The 12,621-nt window shown below is 47.1% G+C and overlaps 1 protein-coding gene across 1 annotated transcript in view; it reads left to right on the forward strand.

Annotated features, from left to right (window-relative positions):
• Window positions 1-205: 205 nt before the first annotated feature.
• The window catches only part of Mgat5 (alpha-1,6-mannosylglycoprotein 6-beta-N-acetylglucosaminyltransferase), a 242,092-nt gene continuing 229,676 nt past the window's right edge, over window positions 206-12,621 (forward strand). The window contains exon 1 of the mRNA XM_051147291.1: window positions 206-293. The gene's annotated coding sequence lies outside the window, so the exon portion shown is untranslated. The remainder of the gene's footprint in view (window positions 294-12,621) is intronic.

Genomic DNA, 12,621 nt, shown 5'->3' on the forward strand with positions numbered 1-12,621 from the left:
TCTCTGTCATAACTGGGATTAGAAGTGCCCACCATCATCCCTTGGGTTCTGAGATGAAACGTGGGTCCTCACGTTTGCCCACTGAGCTGTCTCCTAACCCCTATGCTTTAATGTCTTGAAGGAGAAGAATGTCTCCTTTTTAAGCATCTGAGTCCAACAGTCAGAAACCGAGGTCAGACAAGCTCTTTGACAGCCTCTCCGTGCAGTGGCTCAGTCTCTCTGCCTTTGTCTTTTTTCTTATAGGAGTGACCCTCATCCGGAAGTGGATTTCAGAAGGGTGTCCTGTACACCACGTAAGTACTGCAGTCCTGCGTCCTGCCTGAGCACAGAGATCACAGCATTTGCCCTTGGAAGAGAGGCAGGACCAAGAATTTGAGTCGAACATTATCTTTTAGAAACATTAAAAGATACAGCAATCGGATTGGGGATGCGGCTAAGTTAGTGGAGTGCTTACGTAGTACTTATAAAGCCATAGGATTCATCCCTTGCACCGCATAAAACTGTATATAGAGGTTACAGTGGGCCTTTAATTCCACCACTCAGAAGGGGGAGGTAGGCAGATCAGAGGTTGTCTTTTTTCTTTTCCTATGTACAGAATTTGGGGCCAGCCTGGGCTCCATGAAATCCTGTCTCAAAAAGAAATACACATATATGTACATTCATCAAACACAAACACACCACATACATACAAACACATGAAACACAAAATGAAATAAAACGAAGTAGAAATATGGTGGTTCTGTGGGTGTCCCCTTGCCACTCATAATCCTGAGAGGACATCTCTGGCCTCTACTAGTGAAAATAAAGAGTAGAATAGAGCTCTCAGGCTAATTGGGCAAAATTGTCTTATCTCTATAGAATTTACAGGAGTCTCTTTATTACTTCATGTAATCTTTACCAAATAGGGATTTTGGTGAATTTTCAGCTTGATCATAGCCACTAATTCTTTTTCTTTTTCTTTCTTTCTTTATTGTGTATACAATGTTCTGCCTGCATATACAATCATACAACAGAAGAGGGCACCAGATCATATTATAAATGGTTGTGAGCCACCATGTGGTTGCTGGGAATTGAACTCAGGACCTTTGGAAGAGCAGCCAGAGCTCTTAACCTCTGAGCCATCTCTCCAGCCTGATAGCCACTAGTTCTTATGTGGCAGTGGCCCCTTCAGAAGCAGCCAGCCCCAGGGCTGACACAGTGGATTATAAGTTGACTGTATGTAAAGCCACTGTGAAGTTGGAAAGTGTGACTCCGAAAGATCGTGTAACGTGGGAACTGGCAGGTGGGGAGAAAGAAGCACTGGCTACCTATGCATGAGGACCTAGGTCCAAATCCCCTGCATCCGCATAAAACGTTAGGGGTGGTCAGGCATATCCCCATGCCCCAGTGCTCTGGGGTTTGGGTGGGAGGCAGACTGGAGGTTTCCTGGGCCTTGCCTGCTGCCATCCTACCTCTAGGTTCAGTGAGGGACCCTGACTCAAGAAAATAAAGCCGAGAATAATAGAGCAGGTCACCTGGTGGCCTCCTGGTCCCCTGGTGTACGTATGGGCTCAGGTCCCCCTACCACACAAATGCATATACTCTGCGCACACGGCACACACATGCCATATACACCCCGACACAGAACGAGCCAATTAACCCTATGCACTCCCACACAGAATGATCACACCGTCTTAGTGTAAAGTGAGCTCAGGGCCCTCAAAACTAAGTTCTCAATATAAAGGGGGTTTATTTGCCCCCAGAGGGACAAAGGGCAAGGAATAAGAGACAAAGACAGGGGATAGAGGGAGGGGGGGCAAGAACAAGGGAGAGAGGGAAGAGGTATTTGTCCTTTGAGGGGGGACAAAGGACTGTCTCTACATAGAGAGGGAAGAGAGAAATGGCCCATAGAGAAATATAGATTTATAAAGGTAAAGGGAGAAACCTGTGTTAGGATGAGGTGTTTAATTTTAATTGGGCATGACAATTAGGTGAGCCAAAGAGGGCTTTTGATTGCTGACCTTCAATACTTGGATAGCTGGACCTTGGTAGTCAGCCTCAGGAGGAGGAAGTAGCCAAATAAGGGAATAGACCATGATGACTAGCTTTAGGGATGTAAGCTAATGGCTTTTAGCGAGGCAGAGGGGATGGAGGAGAAGGGCAACGCCTGCCACAGCCATGTTTGCCACGTTGGGGCTGGCCCGAGTCCCTTTACTCTGGTTGTCCGGGGAACACTTGCTGAAGTTCTTTTCCTTGTCCCCCATATCGAGTCTGTGCTATAGAGAAAAAAAGTTTGCTAAGTATGTCCTTTCAACCATCTGGATCCCTTGTGGTGCTTCAGACACTCCCCCTCCCCCAAGAATTAGTTACCTTGGCAAACTTGGAGTAGAGCATGCAGAGAGGATTTGGATGTCAAGGTTATGGGGCTGAAGCAATGCAACATTAAACATTTCTAATTCTTACTTCTTTTATGTATGTGGGTCTTTGAACACACTTAAGACTCTCACCACATCACAGGGGCCAAACCATGCAGGCGATGCCCTCAGAATGACTTAATGTGAATTAAAGTTAGCACTAACAAGTCATGTGACCATGTGACTTTTATCTGTGGTTTTTCTCTAGCTGTCACCTTGAGAGCCTGTCCCTCTGGGAGAAATCAGGGAAATAGGAAGCGTCTCCTTTGAAAGCTCAAAGGCGTTTTGAATCTCGAAGGATGTGGGATTTTCTCCCCCACCTCCCCATCAAATACAGTGAGCATATTAAATGCCCACAACCTGCTTAATGAGAACGAGAATCATTGCAGGAACTGGATAACTGAGCAAGCTGTGCACAAGGATTGTTCTCCGTGAACCTGGTTTAGTGGTATCTGGTGGGCAGTGCTCTCCACGAGTTGCCGGGGATGGCAGCTGGGGGCACCAAGGCTGGCCTCAGAGAAGGCAGTGCGGTGTGTTTTGTCTCCGCTCTCCAATGTCAGAGCTTACGCTTAGACATGAGTATCGGGCTGGAGTCTGACCCCATTGGTAGAGTGTACGCCCAGCAAGCAGGAAGCCCTGAGCGTAATCTCTGCTTCTATATATCCTGGCTGTGGGGGTGAATATCTGTAGTCCTGGGTCCGTGCAGGTAGAGGCAGAAAGATCAAGGGTCTGAACCCGTCTTCAGCTACTTTGTGAGTTTGAGGCCAGCCTGGGCTACGTAAAACTGCGTATTTTGCATTTTAGATATTGTTTTGTTGTTGTTGTTGTTTGTTTGTTTGTTTTTCTTGGCAGCCTCCGTACCTCCCTCCTGCTCTTTTCTCTACCTCTGTGAGGGTTTGACAGCCTTCACGCAACAGGCAGATGTGTTGGTGTCACGTAGGACTCCTGGGATATGTCTTTCTACCACCTAAAGTTGTCACCACTCCCCCCCATTCCCCCTCCCTCCGACTTTGGTGTGCCATAGTCAGCCACCTTTTTGGGGGGCCTCTTGGCTCAACCAAACACGACGACTGAACAAGCAGCTGTCTGTCAGCCTCCTCCAGAGCTGCTGTCAGCTTGGTGTTGGAGGAGACCCATAAGCAACAGACGTGGCTGTCACTGACATTTACAACGTGAAAGCCACGTCAGAGATGGCTCTACAATTCTGATCCTTTAAATAGCCTTCAGTAGACATGGCACACATGGCCTTTCTACACGTGGATGGCCGCAAGTAGGAACATAGCTGGCCTCCCTTGAAGTGGCAGAGTGACTCACCCTCGTCCTCCGCCATGTTATCAGGTCGTGCCTCTGCTGACGTGGGGTGAGAGCAATTCATCAATGTCCACTATGTCTGCCACACAGCAGCTTATAAAGAGAAGACTTATCTAGACAGTTTTGGAGGCATCAGCCCATGGTTGGTTGACCCTGTTGGTTTGGCCTATGGTGAGACAGTGTGTCATGGTGGCACGTTATAGGGGAAGCCTACTCACCTCGTAGCCACGATGCCAAAAAGGGAGAAATGGTTGTGTACCTAAGATGGCATGCTTTGAATACTCTTTGAAGGCAAATCCTGAGTAACCTGAAGACCTCCAGCTAGACTCCATCGTGTGTGTGTGTGTGTGTGTGTGTGTGTGTGTGTGTGTGTGTGTTTGTGCACGCGCGCGCACTTCTGCATGCACGTGTATGAACCTGATTGTGAGGAAAGAGGACAACTTTAGGTGTCATTCCTCAGGCAGCGTCCATCTCTTGCTTTGAGACAGGCTGTCCTAGTTTTCTTTAACTGTCACCTTGACCCAGCCTAGAGTCAGCTGAGTGAAAATCTTCAGCTGACAAGCTGCCTAGGTCAAATGTCCTGATTGCTAATTGATGTGGGAAGGCCCATTGCACTGTAGTCACCACTTCTAAGCAAAGGGTCCTGGGCTGCAGTTGAAAGCCAGCTCTCAAACCAGGCCTCGTGGTGACGTGTTTGTACACTAAGGTAAGGAACAGAGGAAACTTGGAAGAAAGGAATGGAGGCTGCAAAACTGATGGCCAGTCATCATGCCGCCTGTCAGCAGCCCAGAGTGGCCTTGCTGTCTGTGAGACAGAGAACTGGCCCAGTGCCATAAACTACATTTGGATTAAAAAAAAAAAAAAATGAAGAAGAAGAAGAAAAAGGCTCGTGTGTTTATGAGTTGAGAGCGACTCTGGGTCTTTAAACGGTAAATAACACTAAATGGAGGGGCCGTGGCTGCGCTGTGGGAGGGACAGCTGGGAGGGTCCCCACGTGAGAGGCCATAGGGGTAAGCAGATTTGATAGAAAGTGGATGGCAGTCATATGTCTGTGCAGAACACAAAGGAAAGCCTTTCTTTGCTCTTAATTGAGAGAGCCCTGACACTCAGAATGAGAGAAGTGAGATTAGGGGAGGGAGTGGGGTGCAACAGTTTTAGGGTGATTCTGAACCTAGCCAGTGGCCGTGTGCACTTCTAAAGAGATAGTGTCCTTTAGATCTAAGTGATCGGTCACCGCTGCTGTCAGTAACTGTACATCTAGGTACCCATGGGTACCACAGAGTCCTTGGTTTAGGGCTTCATCCTAATGATGCTCTGGCTACATGGTGGTGCAGAAGCTGTGTGTGTTCAGTGGACATCATAATCATGTGTCTCACTTTGAATTTGGATCTTTTCCTAGAATAGTGAGTGTGTGATAGAATGTGGTACGGGGATACAGCAAGCCATATGCTCCTGCCATGCAATCGTAAGGGGAGCAGGTGACACTCACAGGCCGTGTCCTTCCTTCAGCCTAAGGTCACATGGACCCCAGGATGGGTATGAATGCAGCCTGATGTGTTTGCAGATGACAACATCATATTGCAGTGCCAAAGGGTTGGACACCCAGGCCGAGGAGGTGACTTAGGTACAAAGTGCCTGCTTTGCAAGCATGAAGGACCACGTTGGGGTGCAGGGGAAGGCGCTGGTGTGGGGCTAGAGACATAGCTCAGTGCCTAAGAAGTTAAGAATGTGTACTGTTCTTGTAGAGAACCTGAGTTTGGTTCCCAGCACTCACTTCTGGCAGGTCACGACTACCCATAACAGGTCCAGGGGACCTGACGCCCTTTTGACCTCTGTCAGCAACTGCACTCATATGTACACACACCCAACAGAGACATATATGAATATACATCTTAAACATAAAAAAGATACATTAAAAATAAAAATAAGTCTTTGACAGAATCGGTATGCTTATGAGCTCTGTGCTAAGGAAGCCGAGACAAGCAGATTTCTAAGACTCACTGACGGACCGTCTAGCCTACACTGCAAACTCCGGGCTAAGGGGACACCCTGCCTTATGTTTAGATAGAGACTTGCTAAAAAAGCAATAACTGCGAGCTTAAAGGTGCAGAGTTGGCATTTTCCCCCTTCTGTGTGACTGGTCCAGGCTTAATTTTTAAATTACACTTCAGTTATTATATGGGCGCCAAGGTTTACATGTAGAGGTCAGAGATCAGCTTGCAGGGATCAGGGCGCTCCTCCCACCACGTGGGGCCCAGGGATTGAACTCCTGTCCTCAGGCTTGGCAGCAAGCCTTGCTACTCACTGTGCCATCTTGTAAGCCCCGAAGGACTTTAATGTATCATTAAAGTCTAAAGCAGTGAGGCTTCAAGGACTCTGGGTGCAGTGCTTAGCCAGTGATATTGTAGTTCATAGAAGATAGTTTACTTAATTTTAAAAATCCCTTACATACTGATCTTCTTCTTGTTGAACTGTTTTAAGAACAATAGATGGTTTATGAATGTGGTTCTTATTTTTTGAGACAGGGTCTCGCTTCATAGGCCACGCTGGCCTTGAACTCTATGCGGGTAGGTGAAGATGATTTTCTGTGGTACAGGTGATACAACTCAGAGCTTTGCACACACTAGGCAAGTGCTCTATGAACTGAGCCACATCCCTAGCTCCAAGCATATAATTTTTATTTGAAAAATTACCACCTCAGCTGTCTGAGGCTTTAATTGTTGCACTCAACACAGTGAAAACACAGAACTGCGATATCAGTGTAATAAAAGCAAAGAAGTGTTGCATGCTTCGGGGTTTAAATAATAGGAATTGTGGAGAGGAGACAGGCCAGCCATGGAGAGGGTCTGAATGCAGTGAGCGAGGTGGCAATGGAGAGAGAACGGATGGCTTGGGACGTACGTGCTTGCTGCAGTGAAATTTGTCACTTCCACTTACATCCTGTTGTTAATTTATATTTTCATTGGAAAAGATTTTCAGAGAAACAGTTAGCTTCCCCTCAGTGCTGTGTTCCCAGAATTTTATTTTCCTGAGCTGTAGTTCCAGTAGGATAATTTTATCATTGTGAAACAGGCATTCTTCCTCGGGACAGGACAGCAGGTGGCCGTGTTCAGAATGGTGAGCTAGTGGGGGTGGGGTTGGCGGAGAGCGGTGGATAGCCAGAAGTCACAGCCTGTCAACCGCCATTGGAGACAGAAAAGCATCTTTTGAATTCTGTCACTTTCATCTTATAACCTTGGGTAAGTCCTTTTTAGTCCTCTGTGCCTTCGTCTTTTCATTTGTAAGACTTGGGTAAGAGTTGTCCCTCCATTGAAATTGCTCTGATGGTTGTTATATGTCGAACTGTTCTGGAACTATCTCTGAGAAAAGACGTTGATTTTCCTGTTTGTGAGTTAAAAATACGATGACAAAAGCAACTTAGGGAGGGCTTACTTTGGCTCCCAGTTGGAAGATACAGCGTATCAAGATGCGGCAGCAGGAGCTGGAGAAAGATGCTCACGCTGTATCCATACTCAGGAAACTGAGGATGCTGCTGTTCAGTTCACTTTCTTCCGTTTATTCAGTCCAGGTTTCCAGCCCAGGGAATGGTGCTGCCCATAGTGGGTAGGGGTTCTCACCTCAATGAACCTAACCAGTATAGTTCCCCACGGACATGCCCAAAGGCCCAACTTTCTCATGATTGTAGCTCTGTGTCCAACCTTCTGGCACTGCAATATGATGTCATCTGCAAACACATCAGGCTGCATTCATACCCGTCCTGGGGTCCATGTGACCTTAGGCTGAAGGAAGGCTGTGGGTGTCACCTGCTCCCTTTATGATTGCATGGCAGGGGCATATGGCTTGCTGTATCCTCGTACCACATTCTATCACACACTCACTATTCTAGGAAAAGATTCAAATTCAAAGTGAGACACATGACTACGGTGTCCACTGAACACACACAGCTTCTGCACCACCATGAAGCCAGAGCATCATTAAGATGAAGCCCTAAATTGAGCTTAAGTACCACGCCCGTTTCCTAATATTTTAGCTCTTGTTACTAAGAGGGGAAAGATTTCCGATCACAAGCAGTTGGCCATAATCTTTCACATACGAAGGCAGTATTTCTTGAACTTGGGCATTGCACCAGTGTGCAGCATCTATGCTGATTGAACGTGGAGAGGGGTGTTCTTTTTGCAGCCACAGTACTGCAGTTCAATCTAGTACCCCCTTAGAATTCATGCAGACCCCATTAGCCCAAAAGGGCTTGCCTCTAATGAGAATACCTACACCTGCTCTGTAGGTTCCAGGTCATTTACACTTTTGACTGACTGTCTACAAATCCAGAGAGTTCCCAGGAACGTGTGTGTATGTGTATGTTCAGGTGCGTGTGGGCTCATGCACACTATGGTGTGGTTGTGGAGGTCAGGGACACAATCCGGGTACCAGCCTTTACCTTCAAACCAACCATGTTTGGGACAGGGTCTCTTGTTCTCCACTGCCCATGGCAGGCTAGCTAGCCAGCCAGCCAGCTTCTGGGGATTCCCCTCACTTTACCTGGCATCTTAGGGCAGAGAAGGGGGCTGCGTGTCCAACTTCAAGTGGATTCTAGGGACTTGGGTGATTTTGCAGTCAGCACTTTACCCACTGTGAAATCTCCTCAGCTTGATAACTATTAATTTATTTATAAAGAGTGTAAGTGGGCATCAGTCAAGTAAAGAGTCACAAAGGGTAAGGTCTTGGAGGGTCTCAGACTCAGTTCCTGTCACCCTCCTGTCTTACCCACACATTTCCCCACTGTATGTTGCATTGGACACAGAGTCCAGAGTCTCTCCTGGGTGATTGTGCACGAGACTGTGGCCTGTTGCAACCTTCGGTTTCCTTTCCCCACAGTTGCGCTGCCTCATGGCTCTGCGCGCTCATTGTCACATGGTTGCTCTTTCTGGTGGCTGGCTGGCCCCTGCTTGAGTCATCTCACCCTTTAGTATACTTAGATTGTGATCAAAGGCGCTCATGAGTCACAACACTCCTTTTAGTCAGGAAATTCTAAGGACTGGATTGCCCTCTCCCCCTCCCCCTAGGAAGCAGAGATGAAGTCCAAGTATATGCTTTAGTATGCAGGAAACATGTTCTATGCAAGGTAAGAAGGTTCAAGATGGTGGCTGGGCATGGAGGCCTAGTTCTTTCTGGGTTTGAGTGCTATTGCTCTAATTCAGCGTCCACCAGTCCACCAGTGTATGTGATTGGCTTAAGTCGCTCTAGCTTTTCTTTAGAAAAGCAGTTCTCAAACTTCCTTATAGAGTCCCTACTGTTGTGGTGGTTCCCAACCAGAAAATTATTGTTGTTGCTACTTCATAACTGTAATTTCGCTACTGTTATGAATAAAATGTAAATATATGGTATACAGATAATCTTAGGGTATCCTTATGGAAGAGTCACTCAGCTGCCAAAGTGGTCGCAATCCCACAGGTTGAAAACTGTTGCTTCAGAGTAACTTGATTTAGTTGCATAGTAAGTAAGCTGGTCACAGAGATTTTATAGTAGCCTTCTATCTAATGAGTTACAGAGAGCTTCTGAGCACTCGTCTTTCATGGGTGTGTCTCTATAACTTTCTTGGATCCTCTTTGTGTGTACAGGAAGCTGCTGGGTGCCCATCTCTCTGATTGCTAGAAGGTTCTCTCCCTAGGAAGGTCACAGAAACCTGGGTGGACCCTGGGTATTGCTTTGTGATGAGCACACCTACCCAGGGAACATAGATCAGCCAGGAGCACTCTCATTTGCATGACCCTGTTTTGTGATTTGCATGGCAGAAATGGTACAACTGGAAATGAGGCTGCACAGTGGCTCATGCTAACCCCCCAGGGCTGTGCCTGGCTAACCTGGAATGCCCTCCTTCCCATGGCACGAATTACATGCCAGCATGCAGGGAATCTCTAGTAAAAATGCTTCTCCCGTAGAGAGCCCCCTTGTCCGTTGCCCTGCAAGGCAGGCTTACTCTAATCACTGGCCAGCCAACCGCCCTCCTGCTGCATGGCACTCAGTAGGCTGTTCTTGCTCCTCTGTTCTCAAGGTTGAGCTCTTCCACGAACCCTTGATTCTCCTCCCTGCTACCACAGTGGCTGGCCACATTTTCTGCACCTTCCGTTCCTGTCTCCACAAGACCCGAGGTCAGGGGAGCACCTGCTCGGTTGTGAGGCCCCTACAAACCTCGTCACAGCAGCAGTCCTTTGGCCACGTTCACTTCACTCTGCTGCGATTTGTCTTCTGGCATAGGCCCAGTTCTTACCTTCCATTGCCTTTACTTGTATGTTTGGGCTTGCACAGGTGCATTTGCATATGCGAGTATGTGTACACGAGTTCCCTCATTGGTCTGCGCTTTCCATTCCTAGCACTGGGGTTGTAAGCATAAGTTACTTCGTTCAGCTGGGGTTGTTCTTGTTTTTTGTTTGTTTGTTTGTTTGTTTGCTTTAAAGATTGTTTCTGGAAACTAAACTCAGGGACTCATGTCTGTGCAATGAGTGTTCTTACCTATGGGCCTTCATTCCTCCCCCTCCCCTCAACCCCAGGTATAGTGTCCCAAGTGTCCATCCATGTCATTCAAGCTGAATAATAGATGCCACTGTATGCCTACCCTGGCTTTTGTTCATCTGTTCCTTTGTGGATGGACGCTGGTTACTGCCACCTTTTTGCCTTCAGTGACTAGTGCTCCTATGGCTATTAGTATGTGAATTTTTTGTTTGTTTGTTTGTTTTGAGACAGGGTTTCTCTATGTAGCCCTGGAACTCTATACATTAGGGTGACCTGCAACTTACAGAGATCCACCTGCTTCTGCCTCCCAAGTGCTGGGGTGACAGTTGTGTGCCACCATGCCCAGCTGTATGCAAGTAGCTTTTTAAGTCTCTATTTTCAGTTATTTGGGAGTATAGATAGACCCAGAAGTAGATTTTCTGTTTCATAATTTGAAATTAATATTTTTATATTTATTTATTATTACTTTGTGTGTGTTGCGTGACATGTATGAGAGGTATGTATGTCTTAGTGCACACATGAAAGTGTGTCAACCCAAAGAACTCAGTTCTCTCCTTTTATCTTGTAGGTCGCAAGTTACCAGGCTTCCTACCAAGTTCCTAACTATCTTGCCAACCCTCTGTGATTTTTTTTAACACAAGAAAATGTAAAAGTCTGCCATTGTGTGTGTGTGTGTGTGTGTGTGTGTGTGTGTGTGTGTATCTGTGCACACACAGGCAAATATGTTGTGTGGAGTTCAGAGGTGGACACTGGGTGTTTTTTTTTGTTTTGTTTTTTGTTTTTTGTTTGTTTGTTTTGGTTTTTCGAGACAGGGTCTCTCTGTGTAGCCTTGGCCATCCTGGACTCACTTTGTAGACCAGCTGGCCTCGAACTCACAGCGATCCGCCTGCCGCTGCCTCCGGAATACTGGGATTAAAGACGTGCGCCACCACGCCCGGCTGACACTGGGTGTTTTCCTAGTCATTTGCCACTTTAGTTTTTGGACAGGGTCTTTCACTGAGCCTGAGAGGCACTAATGTGGCTACATTGACTCTCCAACATACTCCACGGAGTCCCCTGCCTCCAACCCACCCAGTTCCAGCTGAGGGGCACATGGTATCACACTTGTTTTCAGTGGATGCTGGGGAGCCCAACTCAAAATCTTATACTCACACAGTAAGCACTCTCCTGGCTGAGCGAGCCATCTCCTCAGTGCCCCAAACCTGCTATTTTATTGTGATTAATTCAGGGCAGCTAGTTACTTGCCAAAGTAATAATAAGTCCAGGTTACTTGAACTTTCTTTTTTTTTTTTTTTTTTTTTTTTATTTATTCTTGTTACATCTCAGTGGATATCCCATCCCTTGTATCCTCCATTCTTCCCTCCCTCCCATTTTCCCCTTATTCCCCTCCCCTATGACTGTTTCCTGAGGGGGATTACCTCCCCTGTATATGCTCATAGGGTATCAAGTCTCTTCTTGGTAACCTGCTGTCCTTCCTCTGGGTGCCACCAGGTCTCCCCATCCAGGGGACATGGTCAAATGTGAGGCACCAGAGTACGTGAGAAAGTCATATCCCACTCTCCACTCAACTGTGGAGAATGTACTTGAACTTTCAAGATTTAATTTTTTGTGGTGGCGCACATCTTTAATACCAACACTCAGGGAGGCAGTGGCAGGCGGATCTCTGTGAGTTCGAGGCCAGTCTGGTCCACAAAGTGAGTCCAGGACAGCCAAGGCTGACACAGAGAAACCCTTTCTAGAAAAATATACAAGAGCAGCATGTTCTCTTAAGCTCTGAGCCATCTTTCCTGTGCCCAAATTACTCTGTAGCAGTGGGGAACTCTCGGTATGAGTTTCTGAAACAGAGAAGTGTGTTTATTATGTAGGGGACTGCCCCATGAATGGTGCTGTCATGGTGTCGTCAACAAGCAGATAAGGCAGTGACACACACACACTCGCTCACTCATTGTGGGGAGCATGACAGCTCACAGGTGGGCATGGTGCTGGGTTTTACATCCTGATCCACAGGCAATAGGCAGGGGGAGAGAGACAGAACCACTGAGCCGTACTGTGGGCTTTTGAAATGTCAGAGCCCACCCACAGCAGCATACCCACTCCAACAAGGCCACACCACCTACTCCCTCCACACAGTTCACCAACAGGGACAGGAAGCTTGCTGGGTACATTTACTTTAGTTTCTCTGCTGGTCTCTAATATGGTGCTGTCCCTCATTCAGTTGGACAGCTCACACACAGAGCAGGTAGGTGGTGGCCAAAAGCTTAAACCCAAGTTCTTCCAACAACCAGCTGGAGAAAAATACTTTATCTTCTGTCCCTCAGTTTCCCTGTCTGTACAGTGGCATTTAGACGCAGCTCTACTTTAAGCGTGGAAGGTAAATGTTGTAGCAGTTGTTTGTGTATGTGGGGGCGTG

Source organism: Acomys russatus, chromosome 6 (genome assembly GCF_903995435.1).
Source record: "Acomys russatus chromosome 6, mAcoRus1.1, whole genome shotgun sequence".
In the NCBI taxonomy this organism is placed as follows: Eukaryota; Metazoa; Chordata; class Mammalia; order Rodentia; family Muridae; genus Acomys; species Acomys russatus.